A 23,848-nucleotide genomic window follows, 5' to 3' on the forward strand; every position below is an offset into this window, starting at 1 on the left:
TCTACGGACACACTGAATATCACAGTAGTTGAAATTCTAAAAAAGCCACCATAGCTTGTGAACTTACAAACATGTTCATTCTCTCAACAGATCTTAATTCAATACTATATGTTGGTCATTGTGTGAATCACGCTGCGTGCTGTGGGAATACATCAGTGAATAGAAACTAGACCTTCAGATTAAGGAGCTCAGAGATATATATACTAGGTCATCCTGAGCGGGAAAAAAAAAAAGAACTTAGTAGAACCTCTACAGATTTATTCCAAATTTGTCACTTTTGCATATTTAACTATATAGCCAAACTTGCCTATCCACTGTTCCCCAAATATATCCCATATGTCTCGGTCTCTAAGCCTTGTTTATACAGATGTATAAATGTATTCAAAAATGTTATTAAGTGACTACAATGTGCTAGGCATTGTCTCGTTAGTGAGAGCTACAGCAATAAACAAAATCAATAATCCCTATCCTCGTGAAATTTATATTTCAGTGAAGGGAGATTGTAAAAAAAAAAAAAAAAAAAAAAGGTAAAAAGGACACCCTATCAAATGGTTGTAGTTGTAGCAGAAAAGTAAAGTAGGGAAGAAGATTAAGGGGCATGATGTGTACTTTTAAATGATCAGGGAAAGGGCACCTGGGTGGCTAGGTGGTTGAGCATCTGCCTTTGGCTCAGGTCGTCATCCTGGGGTCCTGGGCTGGAGTCCTGCATCAGGCTCCCTAGAAGGAGCCAGCTTCTCCCTCTGCCTATGTCTCTGCCTCTCTCTGTGTGTCTCTCATGAATAAATAAATAAAATCTTTTTTAAAAAAAGTGATCAGGGAAGACATCATTGAAAGCATGGTATTTGAGCAAAAGTTTAAAAAGAGACTGAGGGTAAATTGTTAATTCTCTACTTTTGAGAATACTTTATCTACCTGTCAAAATGGGCTAATCTCAGATGTTAACTTATCAGAAGTTTTAGCCAACTGCCATATTTACTTGTGTTTATTCTCCTTCTTGAGCCTTTGAGGAACTTTTGCTATTCTCTTGTAGAGAGATTCTGTTCTCAGATTCTGGTTTTCTTACTCTTTCACTTGTGACTTTTAGGGAACCACAAACCAACCTGATGTTTAATAAATTGTAGCTCTGTCTTAACTCTATACAACCTACATTACCACCCAACATTTTTATATCAAAAATTGGCATTTTCTCAACATTCTTTTACTCTTTCCAACCAAAATGCTGCTCACACACCTCTTCCACATGGAAATTCTGCCTTTCATGCCTCATACATAAAGGATACTTTTTAAAAAGATGTATAGCATATTCTTAACCCAAAAGATGAAAAGTGTTGAGGACACCCATAGATTTATTTTTTTAAAACCCATAGATTTAACTGAGGCTAAGGAGCAGGATGGTATAGAAACAAAAAGAGACTTGTGAGGCAGTTTGGAGGAAAAGGAAAAGCAAAACCAATTAGAGAATTTAGGTTCAGCTTGATCTGGGGTTAGAAAAATATCTTTAGAGATAACGTAGTACTTAGAGATTCAAGTGTACACCTTGGTTACTCTCAAAAGAAGGGTGGAAGGAAAAACCTGATTGGCCTAGGACTCTTTTCCAAGCAATCTCATTGAAAATATACCATAACCCCAGGTTATCTTAAAGAGTAACTTAGTAAGCACTGACAACTACAGATCTGAATGTTCCCATTACTCTTCAAAGAATCTAAAATAAAGATTTTTTTAAAAGATTTTATTTATTTATTCATAGAGACAGAGAAGAGGCAGAGAAACAGGCTCCATGTAGGGAGCCTGACGTAGAACTTGATTCCAGGTTTCCAGGATCAGGCCCTGGGCTGAAGGCAGCGCTAAACCGCTGAGCCACCCGGGCTCCCTAAAGTAAAGATTTTTAAACAAAAAATCCATCCACAGACATGCGTTAGTGACTTAGTTTTGTTTAATATCCACTTAAAGATCCTTTCTTCCTTTTAGTAACTAACATCTTTCATTCCTCTTGAAAACCCATGATCCTGAAAGAAGTATGATAAAACACAGAATTCTTTCATGATTTAAATGTGTTTATAATTTAATAAGTTAAATGAATTTCTAAATTTTTCTCCTCAAAGAATTTAAGAATTGCTAAAATTAAAACCGTTTGGAACAAATTCTGCACCCATCTCAACTTGGGAGGTAGAGTATATGCATGTAATTGCAAGCTCAAAACAACCCTCTATGCTTGACTTGTAAACAATTCACAAAATGCAAGTCTTGTGTAGTTTAGAAGGCTAATCCATAGAAACCAAATTATCCTTGGATCTAAAAGCATTTTGTTGAAGGATATAATGCATAGAACCCAGATCAAACATCAAAAATAGTAACTTCTCTTGGCCACCCAAAGATCAGTTTTGTGTCAACTTACTTTAATGAGAACGTCGGCTTTTTTTTTTTTTTTTTTTTTTTTTTAAGATACAGAAAGCACAGAATTATAAAACTGTAGCACTTTCCTATCAAGGGATTCCAAACTCTTTATAAAATGTTAGTTTAATTCTCACATCTCCCAAGCAGGTAAAGAAATGACAAGTGGTATTTGCAATGAACTTTATCTCATTTTCTGTGAAGGAATGAGTCACAGTTACTCTTGAAGATGAAATGGAACTATAATTTCCACCTGACTGAGATACTGGCCTGACCTCATTCTACTTCTCTCTGAGTTAAGCAGTGATATTACAATTTTCATCTTGGCAGTAAACTGTCATTGTCCCTACCTTCACATAGAACTTCATGAGATGAGGAAAATGAAGGAAACCTTTGGATACGTAGCAACTTTTGTTTCCATTTTAAAGGAAATGAATATTTAAGGTGTTGGGTCTCAGAGCATCAGGATTGTTCTGCTAATGAGTAATTCCTTTTTGTCTTGACATCTGTAGGGCCCAAATGGCCTTATAAAAAGTGAGATGTATTTGTTTTTAAATACCTAACACAATACATTGATGATGTTCAAAATTCAAAGTATTTAGAGGATATATGTAGTAAAAAAAATCTTCCTCTGATTTCTCTCCTGTAGTCACATTCCCCCTATAGAGGCCACCAGTGTTAATAGATTCTTACAGAAATACTAGATACAAATCCAGGGAGGGAGGAAGGAAGGAAGCACATAACGTATTGACATATATTTCTCTTGCTTCTTTTTAAATAAATTATAACAAACTATCCATACTGTTCCACTATTTGCTTTCTTCACTTCAGGGATCCCTGGGTGGCGCAGCGGTTTGGCGCCTGCCTTTGACCCGGGGCGCGATCCTGGAGACCCCGGATCGAATCCCACGTCAGGCTTCCTGCATGGAGCCTGCTCCTCCCTCTACCTGTATTTCTGCCTCTCTGTCTCTCTCTGTATGACTATCATGAATAAATAAATAAAATCTTTAAAAAAAAAAATAAAAGTAATTTAAAAAAAAAAAAAAAAAAATATCTTGGCAATTATTCCATAACAAAACATAAAAACTTTGTCATTTTTTTAAAGATTTTACTTATTTATTCATGAGAAACACGGGGGGGTGTGGTGGGCAGAGGCACAGACAGAGGGAGAAGCAGACTCCATGCAGGGAACCCGACATGGGACTCGATCCCAGGTCTTCAGGATCAGGCCCTTGGCTGGAGGTGGCACTAAACCGCTGAGCCACCCAGGCTGCCCTGTCATTCTTTTTTATAGCTGCCTAGTCTTCCATTGCATAGATATACCAGAATTTGTTTAGTCTGTCTTCTGATAATTAAGATTTCTTCCAAAATCACATTATTACAAAGTTGCAATGAATAACTTGTTTGTAAAGTCATTTCACATATGTACATGTGGGATAAGCTCTCAGAAATAGAATTCCTGGGTCAATGAGGATATGTACTTTGATTTATATTTTCTAAATTGCTCTCCATAGAATCTACCAATTCTCCTACCAGAAATGTATGCAAATTCCTATTTCTTTACATCCTTGCCAACATAGTGTACAATCAAAACTATCTCAGAGACCAAATAATGAATTTTCTGATTTTTGTTGATGTAATCTTGTTGCTTTTGATACATAATTGACCTGTAGCATTACTTTCCAGATGTGCATGAGTCAGTATTTGTATACACTGCAAAGTGATCACAGTAAGTCTAGTTAACATCCATCACCACACGTGTAGTTTTTTTCATGTAATGAGAACTTCTAAGATCTATTTTTAAAAAGATTATTTATTTATTCATGAGAGAGAGAGAGAGAGAGGCAGAGACATAGGCAGAGGGAGAAGCAGGCTCCACACAGGGAGCCTGATGTGGGACTCGATCCTGGGACTCCAGGATCATACCCTGGCCCGAAGGCAGGTGCCAAACTGCTGAGCCACCCAGGGATTCCCTAAGATCTACTGTCTTAACTTTCAGATATACAGTACAGAATCTAAGAAACATAATGGAGCTTCTTATACTGTGATTTGGTTACTTTCAGGAAAATGTGGAAATATAAAGTAAAAAGTAGAAAATACTATTTTAAATATGATACTTAAAGTATATCCATAAAGCATTTGACAGAGGATAACATTCATTCATGATAAAAGCCCTCAACAAAGTAAGGTTAGAGGGAACATACCTCAGCATAATAAAGGCCTTATATGAAAAACCTACAGTGAATATGTTCAATGGGGAAAAGCCCTTAAGGTCAGGAAGGAGACAAAGATGTCCACTCTCATTACTGTTATTCAACATAGTGCTGGAATTCGTTAAAACATCTGTACTACCCAAAACAATCTACACGTTTAATGCAATCCCTATCAAAATACCAACAGTATTTTTCAGAACTAGAAAAATCCTAAAATTTAAATGGAACCACAAAAGACCCCAAATAACCAAAGCAATCTTGAAGAAAAAGCTAAAGATATCAATTCCAGAATTCAAGTTATATTACAAAGCTATAATAATCAAAGCAGTATGGTTCTGGTACAAAAATAGACACATAGATCAATGAAACAGACTAGAAAACCCAGAAAAAACCTACAGTTATGTGGTCAATTAATCTATGACAAAGCAGGAAAGAATATCCCATGGGAAAAAATTTCTTCAACAAAGGGTAATGGAAAAATTGGACAGCTACATGCAGAAGAATGAAACTGGACTATTTTCTCACACTATATACAAAAATAAATTCAATATAGATTAAAGACCTAAACATTAGACCTGAAACCATAAAAATCATAGAAGAGAGCATAAGCAGTAATGACCTCAGCTGTAGCAACATTTTCCTAGGTTTCTCTCTTGAGACCAGAGAAGTTAAAGCAAAAACAAGCCATTGAGACTGCATCAAATAAGAACCTTTGCACACCAAAAGAAGCAATCAATAAAGCTAGAAGACAACCTACAGAATAGGAAAAGATATTTGTAAATGACATAGCCAATAAAAGGTTAGTATACAAAATGTATAAATAACTGGTACAACTCAACACACACACACACACACACACACACACACACAAAAACCAATCAAATTAAAAAATGAGCAGATGATCTGAACAGACATTTCTCCAAACAAGGCATCCAGATGACCAATGGACACATGAAAAGATGTTTAGCATCACTCATTATCAGGGAAATGCAAATCAAAACTACAATGAGCTATCTCACACCTGTCAGAATGTCTAAAATCAAAAACACAACAAATGTTGGTGAGGATATAAAGAAAAAAATCCTATTGTTGATGGAAATGCAAACTTGTGCAGCCACTGTGGGAAACAGTATGAAATTTCCTCAAAAAGTTAACGATAAAACTTCCCTATAATTCAATAATCACACCACTAAGTATCAAAAAAAAACACAAAAATATTATCCTAACAGGATACATGCACCCCTATGTTTGCTAGAGTATTGCTTACAATAGCCAAGTCGTGGAAGCAGCCCAAGTGTGCATTGATAGATGAATGGATAAAGAAGATGTGGTATAGATGTACAAAGGAATATTATTTAACTATAAAAAAGATCTTGCCATTTGCAATGATGTAGATGAAGCTAGAGACTATAATGCTAAGCAAAGTAAATCAGAGAAAGATAAATATCATATGATTTTGCTTATATGTGGAATTTAAGAAGTAAACCAGCAAAGGAAAAAAATAGACAAGCCAAGAAACAGACTCTTAATTATAGAGAAGAAACTGATGGTTACCAGAGGGGATATGTGTGTGTGTGTGTGGGGGGGGAGGCTATAGGTGAAATATGTGATGGGGATTAAGGAGTGTCCTTGTTGTGATGAGCACCAGGTGGTGTATGGAAGTGTTAAATCCCCATATTATATACCTGAAACTAATATAACACTGTATATTAAATAACTATACTGAAATTAAAATTTTAAAAATAAAAAGGTAAATAAAGTATATTTCCATAGCAGGGGTAGGCTTTTCAAAAATACGTGTGGGTCGGTGTTTGTAATATTACCAGTTGAACTACAGAGATGTTCTGCTAAGTGAGAAATTCGTTTTTATGAGATGCTTAAATGTATGCTACATATGCCAGCAAAGCCAGTCTACTACGCATTATTTATATAGCATTTGCAAAAGTGTGATTGAGACATCTGATATTCCAAATGAGGACTTGTACTTAACTATAAATTATGACACAGATGTCTTGTAATAGTTCTTTCCATTTACAGAAATTACAGGAAATTCTCAAGATTTTATTACAAATGTGTGTACACATATGCCCTAAGCCTCACTGTTCTTGAAGAGTGGTGTTTGACAGAGATCTAAAATATTATTCTGCTATGCAAAATACTTGATTAATACTGTAATATCAGCAAAAGGTTAGTATTTACCTTCTCTTGAAAATCTTTGTTCTTATAAAATGAGGTTCTTTGAGGAAACATTCTGTTTGGTTGTATTAAACTGGAAAGATTGAACATGTCTAAATCGGTGTTACTAGATGTTCATATGGCATAAATACTCCCTCTCCCTTTTACTCTTATAATACCAAACGCTGTTGACACCAGTTGAATTGGCAACTAAGAGAAAATGGTTCCTTGATGCCCTTAAGTGTCCTTAAAAATATTGTTTTGTGTGTCATTAATAATTCATTTCAGCTAGCCAAGGTTTGATAATTATTGTGATCAAAATGTAATTAAAAGAAGTTACACACTTTCTAGCACCTCTCTGAAGTCAATCTGTTAAACCTATAATTCTGTTTTTGACATAATATTTTATATAATACAACTATGAATTATAATTTTCAGCAGAATTTTGCAAAGGCACTTCCCTCTAGCCTAACATTTCTTAACTATGAGAACCCCCAAAATATCATAATAATGCTTTCAAGATTGCAAGTCATTCAACATGGTAATGGTATTTATTACTAGTTCTGTTGCTGAAGTAAACATTAAAACATTTTTCACTTCAACTGGAATGGTTTGACTTTTTCAGAACAGTTTCATTTAGAAGCAAATCAGTATTGGCTCATAATTATTGTTTTATTATTAAAACCAGTAATTCAGACAAATATGATTGAAAAGATGAGTTTATTATACTCATAGCTCCCAAGACAGTATATGTTATGCTACAGAGTGGTGGGGATAAGTAGAGAATCCCCTGGGTCAGCATGGCAGAGAATGGGAGGAACAACAACGGCAAGTGCCTTTGCTGTATTTCTGCTGTAGGCAAGGCGGGGTAAACCAATTGAAGGCTGGCTTGTTTGGATAATTTCAGCAGGTTGTGGGCATAAAGTCTGTTCCTGGTTTTCCAGTGCCTGACTCTGTGGTAACTAAGACAAGTGTAAAGTGGTCTAGAGTGTGAAAACCCAAAAAGGGACATGGTTAGGGAGCGTAGACTCCAAACTGGTTGGTTTGTATTAGGAACGTGCACCCCCAGGAACAGGATTTCTTCCAAAGAGGTTGGGGTGGTTGGGTGCATGCAGCAACAAAGGAGACAGGAAGTAAATGCAAGGTGACTCAGGCATATTATCATATCCAGAACAAAGTGTATCCAACATCTGCATGCAGAACAAATATTAAAAGTATCAGGTTTACAGAAACTTAGTAAAAACACCAAGTTTATAGGACATTGTTAATGCACTAATGTAATCACTTTTAGCTGCACACTACTAGCTCTTTGCTATGGCTGTTTGACCATTGTGGCACTTACCAATTACTCTTGGCGTTTTTACATATGATCATATATGTATATGTAGTTATGTATATATAATGGAAGAAATTATATTTTAAAATGAATTCTTAGTCAAAGCCAATTAGCATAAAATACACTGATATTAAAATACCACAGTGTAAAATGGAGAATTATAATGATAATTCAGATAAATAATAGAGATAAAAATTTTAAAGATTTTCACTGGATTCATAAATTGCAAAAATTTGATTTTTAAGGAAATGATGTATAATATTTTATAATGGTTCTATTATTTGCAAAAAGATTATGGTATTTTCTACTTTTGCTTTTTCTTTATTGGTAACATAAGTTATCTGTACATACAATGTGTTAAATGGAGCAAAGAGCTTATAAAGAGTAGCCTGAAACCTCTATTAACAGATCATTGAAAGAAAAATATTTTTATCTAGAAAAATAAGATGAAAACAGAGAGGGAGGCAAGCCATGAGACACTATAGGACTATAAGAACAAATTGAGGGTTGCTGGAAGCAAGATGATGGACATTAAGGAGGGCATTTGATGTAATGAGCATTGGGTGTTAAGTGCAACTGATGAATCACTAAATATTACCTCTGAAATTAATAATACATTATATGTTAATTTGAATTTAAATAGAAACAAATATATATATATATATTTAGAAACAAAATTTTTTAAAAGTAAATCATGGGGCAGCCCAGGTGGCTCAGCGGTTTAGTGCCACCTTCAGTCCAGGGCATGATCCCGGAGACCCGGGGTAGAGTCCCACGTTGCACTCCCTGCCATGGAGCCTGCTTCTCCCTCTGCCTGTGTCTCTGCCCCTCTCTCTCTCTCTCTCTCTTTCTCATTAATAAATGGGTGAAGTCTTTAAAAAAATCATATGATCCTCAATGTATTGTTAAATTCAGTTGCGAATATTTTGTTGAGGACTTTTGCATCTACATTATCATGGCCTATAATTTTCTCTTTGTGTGGTGTCTTTGGTTTTGGTATCTAGGTAATGTTAGCCCATGAAGTGAATTTTGAAGTATTCCCTCCTCATCTGTTTTTTGGAATAGCTTAAGAAGAATGGATATTAACTGTTCTTTAAATACTTGGTAGAAGTCTCTAGTGAAGTCAAGCTGGTCCTGGACTTTTTGATGATTGGTTCTACCTCTTTTGCTAGTAATTGTTCTGTTCAGACTTTCTATTTATTCATGATGCATTTTTTGGTAGATTGTATGTTTCTAGGAAGTTATCCATTTCTTCTAGGCTGCCCAATTTTTTGGTGTATAGTTGTTCATAGTCTTCTATGATCCTTTGTATTTCTGTAATATCAGTTGTAATACTTCCTCTTCCATTTCTGTTAACATCCCTCTGATAAAAATACAATAAAAAACAAATTATTCTCTTTTGATGAGAACTCTTAAGGTTTAGTCTCTTAAAAACTTTTTTATGTATCATATAGTAATATTTAGTTACAGCCATCATGTTGTACATATAACAGATACTTATTACTAGAAGTTGGTATTTTTCCACAGCATTCCTTCAATTTCCTCTCCACTCTCCATGGCCCCTGCTTCTGGTAACCACAAGTCTGATCTCTTTTTCTAGGAGTTTGGTTTTGTTTCTTTTAGATTCCACATATAAGCAGCATGATACAGTATTTGTCTTTCTTTCTCTCCCTGATTTGTTTGCTTAGCATTGTGCCTTTAAGGTCTATGCATGTTGTTGCAAGTAGTAGAATTTCCTAGTTTTCTATGGCTGAATAATATTCTATTGTATAAATATATCACAATTTCTTTATCCATTCACACATTGTTGTTTCCATGTCTTGGTTATTGTAAATAATGCTGCTGTGAAAATGTGGATGCAGATATCTTTTGGGGTTGATGTTTTTATTTCCTTTGGGTATATTCCCAGAGTGGAATTGCCATATCATATAATAGTTCTAGTTTTAATTTTTTTAAAGGATATTCCACACTATTTGCCATAGTGGCTCCTCCAACTTACAACCCCACCAGCAGTGTACAAGGGTTCTCTTTAGTCCACGTCTGTTACAGCTTTTGTTATCCCTTATCTTTTAAATGGTAGACATTCTAATAGGTATGAGGTGATAGCTCGGTTTTAATTTGCTTTTCCCTAATGCCCAGTGATAAGCATATTTTCATGTACCTATCAGCCCTTCATATATTTTCTTTGGATGAATGTCTATTCAGATACTTTGCCCACTTTTTAATTGGGTTGTTTTCATGCTGCTGAATCACATAAGTTCTTTATATATTTTGGATATTAGTCCCCTACCAGATAGATGGTTGGCAAATACTTTTCCTCACTTCATAGGCTTTTTTTTTTTCCACTCTGTTGATTGTTCTTTTTTGTTTGTGTTTGTGTTTGCTGTGCAGAAACTTTTTAGTTTGATGTAGTCTCCCTTGTTTACTTGTGACTTGCTTGAGGTGTCATATCCAAAAAATCCTTACCAAGGTCATGTCAAGAAACTGTGTTTCTGTTTTCTTCTAGTAATTTCGTGATTTCGGATCTTATACGTAAGTCCTTAATCCATTTTGGATTAATTTTGAGTGGTATAAATTACAAGTCTAGTTGTATCAACTATTCCAGCCTCATTTATTGAATATACCGTCTTTTCTCCATTGAATATTTCTTGGCTACCTTGTTAAATATTGGCTGATTGTATATGGTTGGCTTTATATCTGGGTCCTCAGTTCTGTTTCATGGGTCTATTTGTTTTTATTCCAGTGCTATACTGTTTTGATGACTACACCTTTATAGTATAGTGTGAAGTAAGGAAGTGTGATGCCTCCTGCTTGGTTCTTTCTCGAAAGTTCTTATGCTATTCAGAGTTTTGTTCCATATAAATTTTAGAATCTTAAAAGTATTTTTTCTACTTCTGCAAAAATGCTATAGGAATCTTGATAGAGATTGTTTTGAACCTATAGATGGCTTTTGGTCACATTGACATTTTAACTATTAATATAATCCAGTAACGTGATACTTTTCTATTTATTTGTGTCGTCTTTGATTTCTTTCATCAATGCCTTGTAGTTTTCAAAGTAGAGATCTTTTACTTTCTGAAATGTGTTCCTAAGTATTTTATTGTTTTTTGATGCTATTGTAAATGTTATTTCTTTATTTCATTTTCAGAAAAAATTACTGATATATAGGAATGCTACCAGTTTTTGTATGTTAATTTTGTATCCTGCAACTTTATTGAATTGATTGGATCTAACAGTTTTCTTGGTTGAGTCTAAGAATGTTCTCTATATGAAATCATTTGTCTATAAATAGAGATAATTTTACTTCTTCCTTTCCAATTCTGATATCTTTTATTTCTTTTTCTGGCCTGATTGCTCTAGCTATGATTTGGAATATTCAGTTGAATAAGAGAGGGTACCCAGTCTTGTTCCATACTTTAAAAATTTTCTACCTTTCACCATTGACTGTGATGTTGTCTGTGGTCTTGTCAGATATGGCCTTTATTATGTTGATATGCCTTCCTTCTATACCTAATTTAAGATTTTTGATCATGAATAAATGTTGAAATTTGTTAAATGCTTTTTCTGCATCTATTAAGATGTTTATAAGATTCTCATTCTATCAATGTGATGTATCACATCGATTGATTTGCATATATTGAAACTTTCCTATGTCTCAGGAATAAATGTATCTTCATTGTGCCATATGATGTTTTTAATGGGCTGCTGATTTCAGTTTGCTAGTGTTTTATTGAGACTTTTTGCATCTGCATTCTATGGGATACTGGCCTGTAGTTTCCTTTTCTAATAGTATCCTTTTCTGGTTTTGGTATCAGGACAGTGCTGGCCCTGTAAAATGAGTTTGGGAATGATACTTCCTCTCTGATTTTTTTTTTTGGAAGAATTTCAGAAGGATTAGTGTTAATTCTTTAAATGTTTAGTAAATTCACCAGTGAAGCCATTAGTTCTGAGCTTTTATTTGTTAAATTTTTGATTAATAATTCAATCTTCTTACTAGCAATGGTCTCTTCAGATTATCTGTTTAATTTGATTCAATCTTGGCAAGTTGTATGTTTCTAGGAATCTTTCCATTTCTTCTGAGTTGTCCAGTTTATTGGCATAGTCATATTAACCTCTTATGATCCTTAGGATTTCTGTGGTATGAGTTGCCATGTCCCCTTTTTTATTATTTTGTTAGATTTGAGTTTTTCTCCTTTTTTCCATGGTTACTTTGGCTAAGGGTTTGTCAATTTTATCTTTTTTTCTTCAAATTTTTATTTAAATTCTAGTTAGTCAACAACACACAGTGCAGTATTGGTTTCAGGAGTAGAAGTCCATGATTTATCACTTACATAGAATACTCAGTCCTCATCATAACAAGTGCCCTCCTTAATACCCATCACCCATCTTGCCCATCCTCTACCTATCTCCATCAACCCCCAATTTGTTTTTTAACTTGAAGAGTCTCTTAGGGTTTGTTTCCCTCTCTATTTTCCCCCCTCTCATATGTTTGCCTGTTTTTCTTAAATTCCACATGAGTGGTATTTGTCTTTCTCTGACTGACTTATTTAGCTTAGCATAATACACTCTGTTTTAACCACATCATTGCAAATGGCAAGATTTCATTCTTTTTGATGACTGAGTAGAATTCTATCATGTACTTATACCCCATCTTCTTTATCCATTCATCAGTTGATAGACATTTGGGTTCTCTCTATAGTTGGACTATTGTTGATAATGCTGCTATAAACATCAGGGTGCATATACCCCTTCAAATCTGTAGTTTTGTATCCTTTGTGTAAATATATAGTAGTGCAATTGCTGGATCATAGGGTAGTTCTATTTTTAACTTTTTCAGGAACCTCCATACTGTTTTCCTGAGTGTCTGCACCAGTTTGCATTCCCAACAACAGTGCAAGAGGGTTCCCCTTCTCTGCATCCTTGCTAACACCTATTGTTTCTTGTGTTTGTTAATTTTAGCCATGTGTCTGTTGGCCATAAACTTGTAATCCACCTCTACCTAACATTTGAGGTAACAGCTATTACACTTTTCATGGTATTTTTATTTGTTTTTAATTCCAGTGTAATTAAAATGCAGCATTAGTTTCAGGTGTACAATATAGTAACTCAACAATTCTATACATTCTTCACTGCTCATCCTAATAAGAATACTCTTAATGCTCTTTATGTTAGCCATCTCTCCACCCACAATTCCTCTGATAACCACCACTCTATTGTCTATAGTTAAGAGTCTGATTTTTTTGGTCTATTTTTTTCCTTCTTCATTAGTTTTATTTCTTAAATTACACATGTGAGTGAAATCATATGATATTTGTCTTTCTCTGGTTTATTTCACTTAACATTATATATTCTCTAGATCCACCTATATTGTTGCAAATGGCAAGATTTCATTCTTTTTATGGCTCAGTAATATTCCATTGTGTACATGCCATTTCTTCTTTATCCATTCATCCATTGATGGACACTTGGGTTGCTTTCATAATTTGGCCATTGTAAATACTGCCATAAATATAGAGGTGCATATATCTTTCTGAATTGGTGTTTTCATATTCTTTGGGTAAATACTCAATAGTGGAATTACCAAACCATATGGTAGTTATATTTTTAATTTTGGGGGGAACTTTCATACTGTTTTTCACAGCGTCTGCACCACTTTGCATTCCCACCAATAGTGCGAGAGGGTTCCTTTTCCTCCACACTTATTGTTTCTTGTGTTTTTCAATTAGCCATTCTGACAGGTGTGACATATCTCATTGTGGTTTCGATTTGCATTTCTCTGTTGATGAGTGATGTTGAGCATCTTTTCATGTGTCTGCTGGCCATCTGGATATTTTCTTTGGAGAAATCTCTGTTCATGATTTCTCCTCATTTTTTAATTGGGTGATTTGTTTTTTGGGTATTGAGGTGTACCAGTTCTTTATACATTTTGGATATTAACCCCTTATTATTATACATTTTGGATATTAACCCTTTATTAGATAACCCATCTGCAAATATCTTCTCCCATTCTATAGGTTTCCTTTTAGTTTTGTTGGTTGTTTCCTTTTCTGAGTAGAAGTTATTGTGATGTAGTCCCAATAATTTACTTTTGCTTCTGTTTCCCTTGCCTCAGAAGACATATCTAGAAAAATGTTTCTATGACCAGTGTCAGAGATATTACTATCTATGCTGTCTCCTAGGATTTTAATGATTTCAGGTCTCACATCTAGGTTTCTAATCCATTTTGAGTTTATTTTTGTGTGAGATGTGAGAAACTGGTACAGTTTCTTTCTTTTGCATGTAGTTATCCAGTTTTTCCAACACCGTTTATTGAAGAGACTGTCTTTTCTCCATTGCACATTCTTTCCTGTTTTCTCAATGATTATTTGATCATATAATCATGGCTTTATTTCTAGGCTCACTATTCCATTGATCTATGTGTCTGTTTTTTGTTCCAGTACCATACTGTTTTGATTATTACAACTTTGTGGGATATCTTGAAGTCTGAGATTGTGACATCTCCAGTTTTTGCCAGAAGGGAGATAGGTGAGGGAATGGATGAGATAGGTGAAGGGGGATTAAGAGCTGGGTACAAAATCAATATACAGAAACCTGTTGCATTTCTATTCTTTAATAACAAGGTAGCAGACAGAGAATTAAGAAGGCAATCCCATTTACAATCGCACCAAAAATAAAAAGAAAATACCTAGGGATAAACTTAACCATGGAAATGAAAGACCTGTACTCTGAAAACTGTAAAGCACTGGCAAAGCACTGTAAAGCACTGAAGAGAAAGAAAAAAAAAAAAGAAACTGAAGGGAGCACAAACAAATGGAAAGATATTCGGTTGTCATGGATTATGAGAACAAATATTGTTAAAACATCCACATTTCCCAAAGCACTCTACACATTTAATGGAATCACTATCAGAATGCTGAAAACATTTTTCACAGAGCTAGAAAAAATCATCCTAAAATTTGTATGGAACCACAAAAAAACCTGAATTAGCTGAAGCTATCTTGAAAAAGAACAACAAAACCAGAGGTATCACAATCTCAGACTTCAAGATTGCCTACAAAGCTATAATAATCAAAACAGTCTGGTACTTGCAGAAAAATGGACACAGAGATCAATGGAACAGAATAGAAAAGCCAGAAATAACCCCATGATTACATGGCCAATTAATCTACAACAAAGGAGGCAACCATATGCAATGGGAAAAAGTCTCTTCAACAAATGGTATTGTGGAAATCGGACAGCTACATGCAAAAGAATGAAATATGACTATTTTCTTATACCATAGACAAAAATAAACTCAAAACAGATTAAAGACCTATATGTGAGACTTGAAACCTTAAAAATCCTAGGAGAGAGCACAGGCAGTAATTTCTCTGACATCAGCCATTGCAATATTTTCTAGGTGTCATCTAAGGCAAGGGAAACAAAGCAAATTGGGACTACATCAAAATAAAAACTTCTGAATAGGAAAGGAAATAATCAGCAAAACAAAAGACACCCTATTGAATGAGAAAAGATATTTTCAAATGAGATAGCCAATAAGTGGTTAGTTCTAAGTTGTATAAAGATTATATACAAGTCAACACCAAAAAAAAAAAAATCTAATGAATAAATCAGCAGAGGGCAGGAACAGACATTTCTCCAAAGACACCCAAATGTCTAGGAGACACATGAAAAGATGCACACCATCACTAATCATCAGGGAAATGTAAGTCAAAACCACAATGATATATCCCCTCACACCTGTCACAGTGGGTAAAATCAACAACACAAGAACATGAGAGACCCCTAACTCTGGGAAATGAACAAGGGGTGGTGGAAAGGGAGGTGGGCAGGGGGTTGGAGTGACTGGGTGATGGGCACTGAGGGGGGCACTTGACAGGGTGGGCACTGGATGTTATGCTACATGTTGGCAAATCGAACTCCAATAAGAAAATATATACCAAAAAAAAAGTTTTTCTCTCAAAACTTAAAAAAAAAAAAAAGAAAAGAAACAACAAAAGTTGCTGAGGTTGTAAAGAAAAAGGAACACCCTTTGACTGTTGGTAGGAATGAAAACTTTTGCAGCCACCATTAAAAACAGTATGGGGCTTCCTCAGAAAATTAAAAATAGATATACAGTATGATTCAATAATTCCACTTTTGGGTGTTTACCCAAAGAACGTGAAACACTAATTCAGAAAGCTAACGCACCCCTATGTTTATGACAGCATTATTTACAATAGCCAAATTATGGAAGCAACCCAAGTTCCATCAGTTAATGAATGGATAGGGAGGATTGGGTGGCTCAGTGGTTGAGTGTCTGCCTTTGATTCAGAACGTGATCCCAGAGTCCCAGCATTGAGTCCCGCATCGGGCTTCCTGCATGGAGCCTGCTTCTCCCTCTGCCTATGTCTCCTCTGCCTCTCTCTCTCTCTCTGTCTCTTATGAATAAATAAATAAAATGTTTTTTAAAAAATGAATGGATAAAAGAAGTGGTATATACAGTGTGTATACACACACTATATTCTATATACTATGTATATTTTATTCAGCCAAAAAAATAAAATCTTGTCATTTGCAACAAAATGGATGGATGCTAAGTAAATTAGGTCAAAGAATGACAAATAACATGGTTTTACTCATATGTGCAATTTAAGAAACAACACAAAGGAACAAGTTAAAAAGACAAACAAAAAAAATACTCTTAAATAAAAAGAACAAAGTGGTGGTTGCCAGAAGGGAGGTGGGTAGAGGAATGGGTGAAATAGGTGAAGGGGGTTAAGAGCACACTGTACACCTGAAACTAATATAACACTATATGTTAAGTATCCTGGAATTAAAAAGAAATTAATAAGGAAAAAATGATGTTTTATGAGGTAGTTGGGTGTCATGTCTGCAATTTAAAATCCCAAAGCAGGGTTTAAAAAAGTAAGGGAAGATATTCACATTGGAATATAGTGAAATTACCAAAACCAACAAACTACATTGAAAGGAGGAAGGGAGCAGCAAAAATAGAGTGGGGAATGTAATCTATTTCCGTTTAGTGGAGCAAAAAGATTAAAAGTTTATTTCTCAGTAGAAGCAATGTAAGCAAGAAGTCACTGGGATGGTAGGTTTTAGTTGCAAAATAATCAGAACAGCCACACCATTAAATGCTGTCAAATGTCCAAACTCAAAAGAGTTTAGTAACAAGTTTGTCCTTTTTCAAAGGGAAGATCTATGGACTGGAGGAGTGTGCAGTTTCACAAGCAGTGGGGTGCTTTTCCTGAGGGATTTTGGGCAAGAGCAAGTTTTCTAGAGATTTAGAAGAGGCAATGTGAAGATAGTATGCTCAGCTCAGAGGTCAAAGATTTTCTTACTAGACTAGAAGGTCTGCTTTTCTTGGGTAAGGTTAAGCTCAGGCTGAGTTGAAAGATTGTGATTGGTGTGTGCTGTTAGGTTTCCTTGACAGGTGTTTCAGGGAAGTGCAGACTGACTTAGGTTTAGATTTGTGACATGGGTTGAACCACTGGGGCATACTCCATTTTGTGGGTCCCAACATACAAATTAACTTTCTCAAAGCCAACCTTCAAATATGTACCCAGCAAAAATACCTTTCAAGAACAAGGATAGAATGTGTCAAAACCAAAAGAATTTATCCACCACACTCACTAAAGGAAATGTTAAAGGATGTTCTTCAGGAAAAGGTATAACTTCCAAATTAATGGAGAGAAAAAAATAGAACAAAAAAAGATCAATCCCCAAAGTGACAAGAATATCGAGAAAAAGCATCAAAGAATGGGTGCGGGCATTAAGGAGGGCATGTGATGACATGAGCCCTGGGTGTTATACTATATGTTGGCAAGTTGAATTTAAATAAAATAGATTAAAATAGGTGATGTTGTTAAAAAGTACTTGTTAGATGATAAAAAATCAAGGGAATTGTCTTTAAGAGTACTAACAGTTTTGTTTCTTAATCCAGGTGTGGTTATACAGATTTTTACTTTGTCATAATCCTTAAACTGTATGCTTGTTTGGGCATTATATGCTATAGCAAAAATGTTTTTAAAGGGCAGCCCAGGTGGCTCAGCAGTTTGGCGCTGTCTTCAACCCAGGGCCTGATCCTGGAGACCTGGGATCGAGTCCCATGTCGGGCTCCCTGTATGGAGCCTGCTTCTCCCTCTGCCTGAGTCTCTCCCCCACCCCACCCCCCCATAAATAAGTAAATAAATCTTTAAACACAAAAAAAGTTTTTAAAACTTGACAGCAGGGGTGCCTGGGTGGCTCAGTCAGTTAAGCTTTGGGCTGAAGGTCATGATCCTAGGGTCCTGAGATGGAGCCTCATGGCAAGCTCCCTGCTCATCAGGGAGTCTGCTTCTCCCTCTCCCTCTCCCTGTGCTCCTGCTTGTGTGAGGACTCGCTCACTCTGTCAAATAAATAAATAAAATCTTTAAATAAATACAACTTTACAATATTAAATGAACCTCTTTTTATCATATACCACATAAAAATGATGAAATGGCCCCTCAGGAGGTTAGGTAGGCTCGAGGGTCGGAAAAAGTTGAGAAAAGCTCCTACCCATCTCTCATTAAAGATCCTACCCTGCCCCACCAGGCAGCTGCTTTCAGGGATTCATAAGATCTGATTTTCTGTAAACTATAGCCCCACAGGCCTGCCTTTGATATTAAGGTACTATCTGTTTTACCTTCTCCTCCTTGTTCTATACAGCCTACCAGCCTTTGTTGCTCTCTCACGGAGGTATGTTGTTCAGTAGCAAGGATGTAATTTCATCCATAGGAAGTCCTACTGGAGTGAGGGTCCTGTGCTGCCTAGAACTAGTTTTGATTGAATCCATTTAAAAAAAATAGTCTTTTTCAGGATTCGATCAAAACTACCTCAATAATTTAAGAGAATAGATCTTATGTTCTCACTATACAGTGTATGAGTACACACACAAATGTTACGAAAAGCAAAATAAATAAAACTGGCTTACAGAAATTTTGAAATAGGCCAAAAAATGTTTGAAACATTTTAAAACCACATTTTTATCTACTGTACATGATGATTCTCTGGAAATTTCCAGTAATCATGACACCCTAACACTGATCTCTAATGTAACTCTACCTTCTACTTTGTCACTCACAGTGTTGAAAAACAAATCACACTTTGAGGCTGAGCCAAAGTGAAAACTCAAAAGTAAGAGGCACTTGATATTCAGAATCTGCAAACTGCTCTGATTTTTGTTTGAGAATAATTTTCTACTTAAAGGAGGATTCTGAGCTTCCCATTCATTGATCATTATTTTTAAAATATTATTAAACAGTGGAGGAGCTTTAGGATTCCTGCCTTGATTTCAGTTTGATAATAAGGAATTACATTTATTATAACCTCCAGGCTTATTTATTTATTTATTTATTTATTTATTTATTTATTTATTTTTAAAGATTTTTTTTTATTGGTGTTCAATTTACTAACATACAGAAAACCCCCAGTGCCCGTCACACATTCACTCCCACCCCCCGCCGCCCTCCTCCCCTTCCAACACCCCTAGTTCGTTTCCCAAAGTTAGCAGTCTTTACGTTCTGTCTCCCTTTCTGATATTTCTCACACATTTCTTCCCCCTTCCCTTATATTCCCTTTCACTATTATTTATATTCCCCAAATGAATGAGAACATATAATGTTTGTCCTTCTCCGACTGGCTTACTTCACTCAGCATAATACCCTCCAGTTCCATCCACGTTGAAGCAAATGGTGGGTATTTGTCATTTCTAATAGCTGAGTAATATTCCATTGTATACATAAACCACATCTTCTTTATCCATTCATCTTTCGTCGGACACCGAGGCTCCTTCCACAGTTTGGCTATCGTGGCCATTGCTGCTATAAACATCGGGGTGCAGGTGTCCCGGCGTTTCACTGCATCTGTATCTTTGGGGTAAATCCCCAGCAGTGCAATTGCTGGGTCGTAGGGCAGGTCTATTTTTAACTCTTTGAGGAACCTCCACACAGTTTTCCAGAGTGGCTGCACCAGTTCACATTCCCACCAACAGTGTATGAGGGTTCCCTTTTCTCCACATCCTCTCCAACATTTGTTGTTTCCTGCCTTGTTAATTTTCCCCATTCTCACTGGTGTGAGGTGGTATCTCATTGTGGTTTTGATTTGTATTTCCCTGATGGCAAGTGATGCAGAGCATTTTCTCATGTGCATGTTGGCCATGTCTATGTCTTCCTCTGTGAGATTTCTGTTCATGTCTTTTGCCCATTTCATGATTGGATTGTTTGTTTCTTTGGTGTTGAGTTTAAGAAGTTCTTTATAGATCTTGGAAACTAGCCCTTTATCTGATACGTCATTTGCAAATATCTTCTCCCATTCTGTAGGTTGTCTTTGAGTTTTGTTGACTGTATCCTTTGCTGTGCAAAAGCTTCTTATCTTGATGAAGTCCCAATAGTTCATTTTTGCTTTTGTTTCTTTTGCCTTCGTGGATGTATCTTGTAAGAAGTTACTATGGCCGAGTTCAAAAAGGGTGTTGCCTGTGTTCTCCTCTAGGATTTTGATGGAATCTTGTCTCACATTTAGATCTTTCATCCATTTTGAGTTGATCTTTGTGTATGGTGAAAGAGAGTGGTCTAGTTTCATTCTTCTGCATGTGGATGTCCAATTTTCCCAGCACCATTTATTGAAGAGACTGTCTTTCTTCCAATGGATAGTCTTTCCTCCTTTATCGAATATTAGTTGCCCATAAAGTTCAGGGTCCACTTCTGGATTCTCTATTCTGTTCCATTGATCTATGTGTCTGTTTTTGTGCCAGTACCACACTGTCTTCATGACCACAGCTTTGTAGTACAACCTGAAATCTGGCATTGTGATGCCCCCAGATATGGTTTTCTTTTTTAAAATTCCCCTGGCTATTCGGGGTCTTTTCTGATTCCACACAAATCTTAAAATAATTTGTTCTAACTCTCTGAAGAAAGTCCATGGTATTTTGATAGGGATTGCATTAAACGTGTATATTGCCCTGGGTAACATTGACATTTTCACAATATTAATTCTGCCAATCCATGAGCATGGAATATTTTTCCATCTCTTTGTGTCTTCCTCAATTTCTTTCAGAAGTGTTCTATAGTTTTGAGGGTATAGATCCTTTACATCTTTGGTTAGGTTTATTCCTAGGTATCTTATGCTTTTGGGTGCAATTGTAAATGGGATTGACTCCTTAATTTCTCTTTCTTCAGTCTCATTGTTAGTGTATAGAAATGCCACTGACTTCTGGGCATTGATTTTGTATCCTGCCATGCTACCGAATTGCTGTATGAGTTCTAGCAATCTTGGGGTGGAGACTTTTGGGTTTTCTATGTAGAGTATCATGTCATCGGTGAAGAGGGAGAGTTTGACTTCTTCTTTGCCAATTTGAATGCCTTTAATGTCTTTTTGTTGTCTGATTGCTGAGGCTAGGACTTCCAGTACTATGTTGAACAGCAGTGGTGAGAGTGGACATCCCTGTCTTGTTCCTGATCTTAGGGGAAAGGCTCCCAGTGCTTCCCCATTGAGAATGATATTTGCTGTGGGCTTTTCATAGATGGCTTTTAAGATGTTGAGGAATGTTCCCTCTATCCCTACACTCTGAAGAGTTTTGATCAGGAATGGATGCTGTATTTTGTCAAATGCTTTCTCTGCATCCAATGAGAGGATCATATGGTTCTTGGTTTTTCTCTTGCTGATATGATGAATCACATTGATTGTTTTACGGGTGTTGAACCAGCCTTGTGTCCCAGGGATAAATCCTACTTGGTCATGGTGAATAATTTTTTTAATGTACTGTTGGATCCTATTGGCCAGTATCTTGTTGAGAATTTTTGCATCCATGTTCATCAGGGATATTGGTCTGTAATTCTCCTTTTTGGTGGGGTCTTTCTCTGGTTTTGGAATTAAGGTGATGCTGGCCTCATAGAACGAATTTGGAAGTACTCCATCTCTTTCTATCTTTCCAAACAGCTTTAGGAGAATAGGTATGATTTCTTCTTTAAACGTTTGATAAAATTCCCCTGGGAAGCCATCTGGCCCTGGACTCTTGTGTCTTGGGAGGTTTTTGATGACTGCTTCAATTTCCTCCCTGGTTATTGGCCTGTTCAGGTTTTCTATTTCTTCCTGTTCCAGTTTTGGTAGTTTGTGGCTTTCCAGGAATGCGTCCATTTCTTCTAGATTGCCTAATTTATTGGCGTATAGCTGTTCATAATATGTTTTTAAAATCGTTTGTATTTCCTTGGTGTTGGTAGTGATCTCTCCTTTCTCATTCATGATTTTATTAATTTGAGTCTTCTCTCTCTTCTTTTTAATAAGGCTGGCTAATGGTTTATCTATCTTATTAATTCTTTCAAAGAACCAACTCCTGGTTCTGTTGATCTGTTCCACAGTTCTTCTGGTCTCGATTTCGTTGAGTTCTGCTCGAATCTTTATTAACTCCCTTCTTCTCTTGGGTGTAGGATCTATTTGCTGTTTTTTCTCTAGCTCCTTTATGTGTAAGGTTAGCTTTTGTATTTGAGTTCTTTCCAGTTTTTGAATGGATGCTTGTATTGCGATGTATTTCCCCCTTAGGACTGCTTTTGCTGCATCCCAAAGATTTTGAATGGTTGTATCTTCATTCTCATTAGTTTCCATGAATCTTTTTAATTCTTCCTTTATTTCCTGGTTGACCCTTTTATCTTTTAGCAGGATGGTCCTTAACCTCCACATGTTTGAGGTCCTTCCAAACTTCTTGTTGTGATTTAGTTCTAATTTCAAGGCATTATGGTCTGAGAATATGCAGGGGACAATCCCAATCTTTTGGTATCGGTTCAGACCCGATTTGTGACCCAATATGTGGTCTAATCTGGAGAAAGTTCCATGTGCGCTTGAGAAGAATGTGTATTCAGTTGAGTTTGGATGTAAAGTTCTGTAGATATCTGTGAAATCCATCTGGTCCAGTGTATCATTTAAAGCTCTCGTTTCTTTGGAGATGTTGTGCTTAGAAGACCTATCGAGTATAGAAAGAGCTAGATTGAAGTCACCAAGTATAAGTGTATTATTATCTAAGTATTTCTTCATTTTGGTTAATAATTGATATATTTGGCAGCTCCCACATTCGGGGCATATATATTGAGGATTGTTAAGTCCTCTTGTTGAATAGATCCTTTAAGTATGATATAGTGTCCCTCTTCATCTCTCACTACAGTCTTTGGGGTAAATTTTAGTTTATCTGATATAAGGATGGCTACCCCTGCTTTCTTTTGAGGACCATTCGAATGGTAAATGGTTCTCCAACCTTTTATTTTCAGGCTGTAGGTGTCCTTCTGTCTAAAATGAGTCTCTTGTAGACAGCAAATAGATGGGTCCTGCTTTTTTATCCAGTCTGAAACCCTGCGCCTTTTGATGGGGTCATTAAGCCCGTTCACGTTCAGAGTTACTATTGAGAGATATGAGTTTAGTGTCATCACGATATCTATTCAGTCTTTGTTTTTGTGGACTGTTCCACTGAACTTCTTCTTAAGGGGGAATTTTAAGAGTCCCCCTTAAAATTTCTTGCAGAGCTGGTTTGGAGGTCACATATTCTTTCAGTTGCTGCCTGTCTTGGAAGCTCTTTACCTCTCCTTCCATTTTGAATGAGAGCCTTGCTGGATAAAGTATTCTTGGTTGCATGTTCTTCTCATTTAGGACCCTGAATATATCCTGCCAGCCCTTTCTGGCCTGCCAGGTCTCTGTGGAGAGGTCTGCTGTTACCCTAATACTCCTCCCCATA

The 23,848-nt window shown here is 36.1% G+C and overlaps 1 protein-coding gene and 1 long non-coding RNA gene across 3 annotated transcripts in view; one reads left to right on the plus strand and one right to left on the minus strand.

The window, feature by feature from the left end:
- Positions 1–23,848, plus strand: part of CPA6 (carboxypeptidase A6) — a 329,838-nt gene that overhangs the window by 149,748 nt on the left and 156,242 nt on the right. The gene's annotated exons all lie outside the window — the stretch shown is intronic.
- Positions 7,544–23,848, minus strand: part of LOC140619987 (uncharacterized) — a 49,791-nt gene continuing 33,486 nt past the window's right edge. The window contains exon 5 of the long non-coding RNA XR_012019744.1: positions 7,544–7,969. This is a non-coding gene — a long non-coding RNA (uncharacterized lncRNA). The remainder of the gene's footprint in view (positions 7,970–23,848) is intronic.

This window comes from Canis lupus, chromosome 28 (assembly GCF_048164855.1).
Source record: "Canis lupus baileyi chromosome 28, mCanLup2.hap1, whole genome shotgun sequence".
NCBI classification, from domain to species: Eukaryota; Metazoa; Chordata; class Mammalia; order Carnivora; family Canidae; genus Canis; species Canis lupus.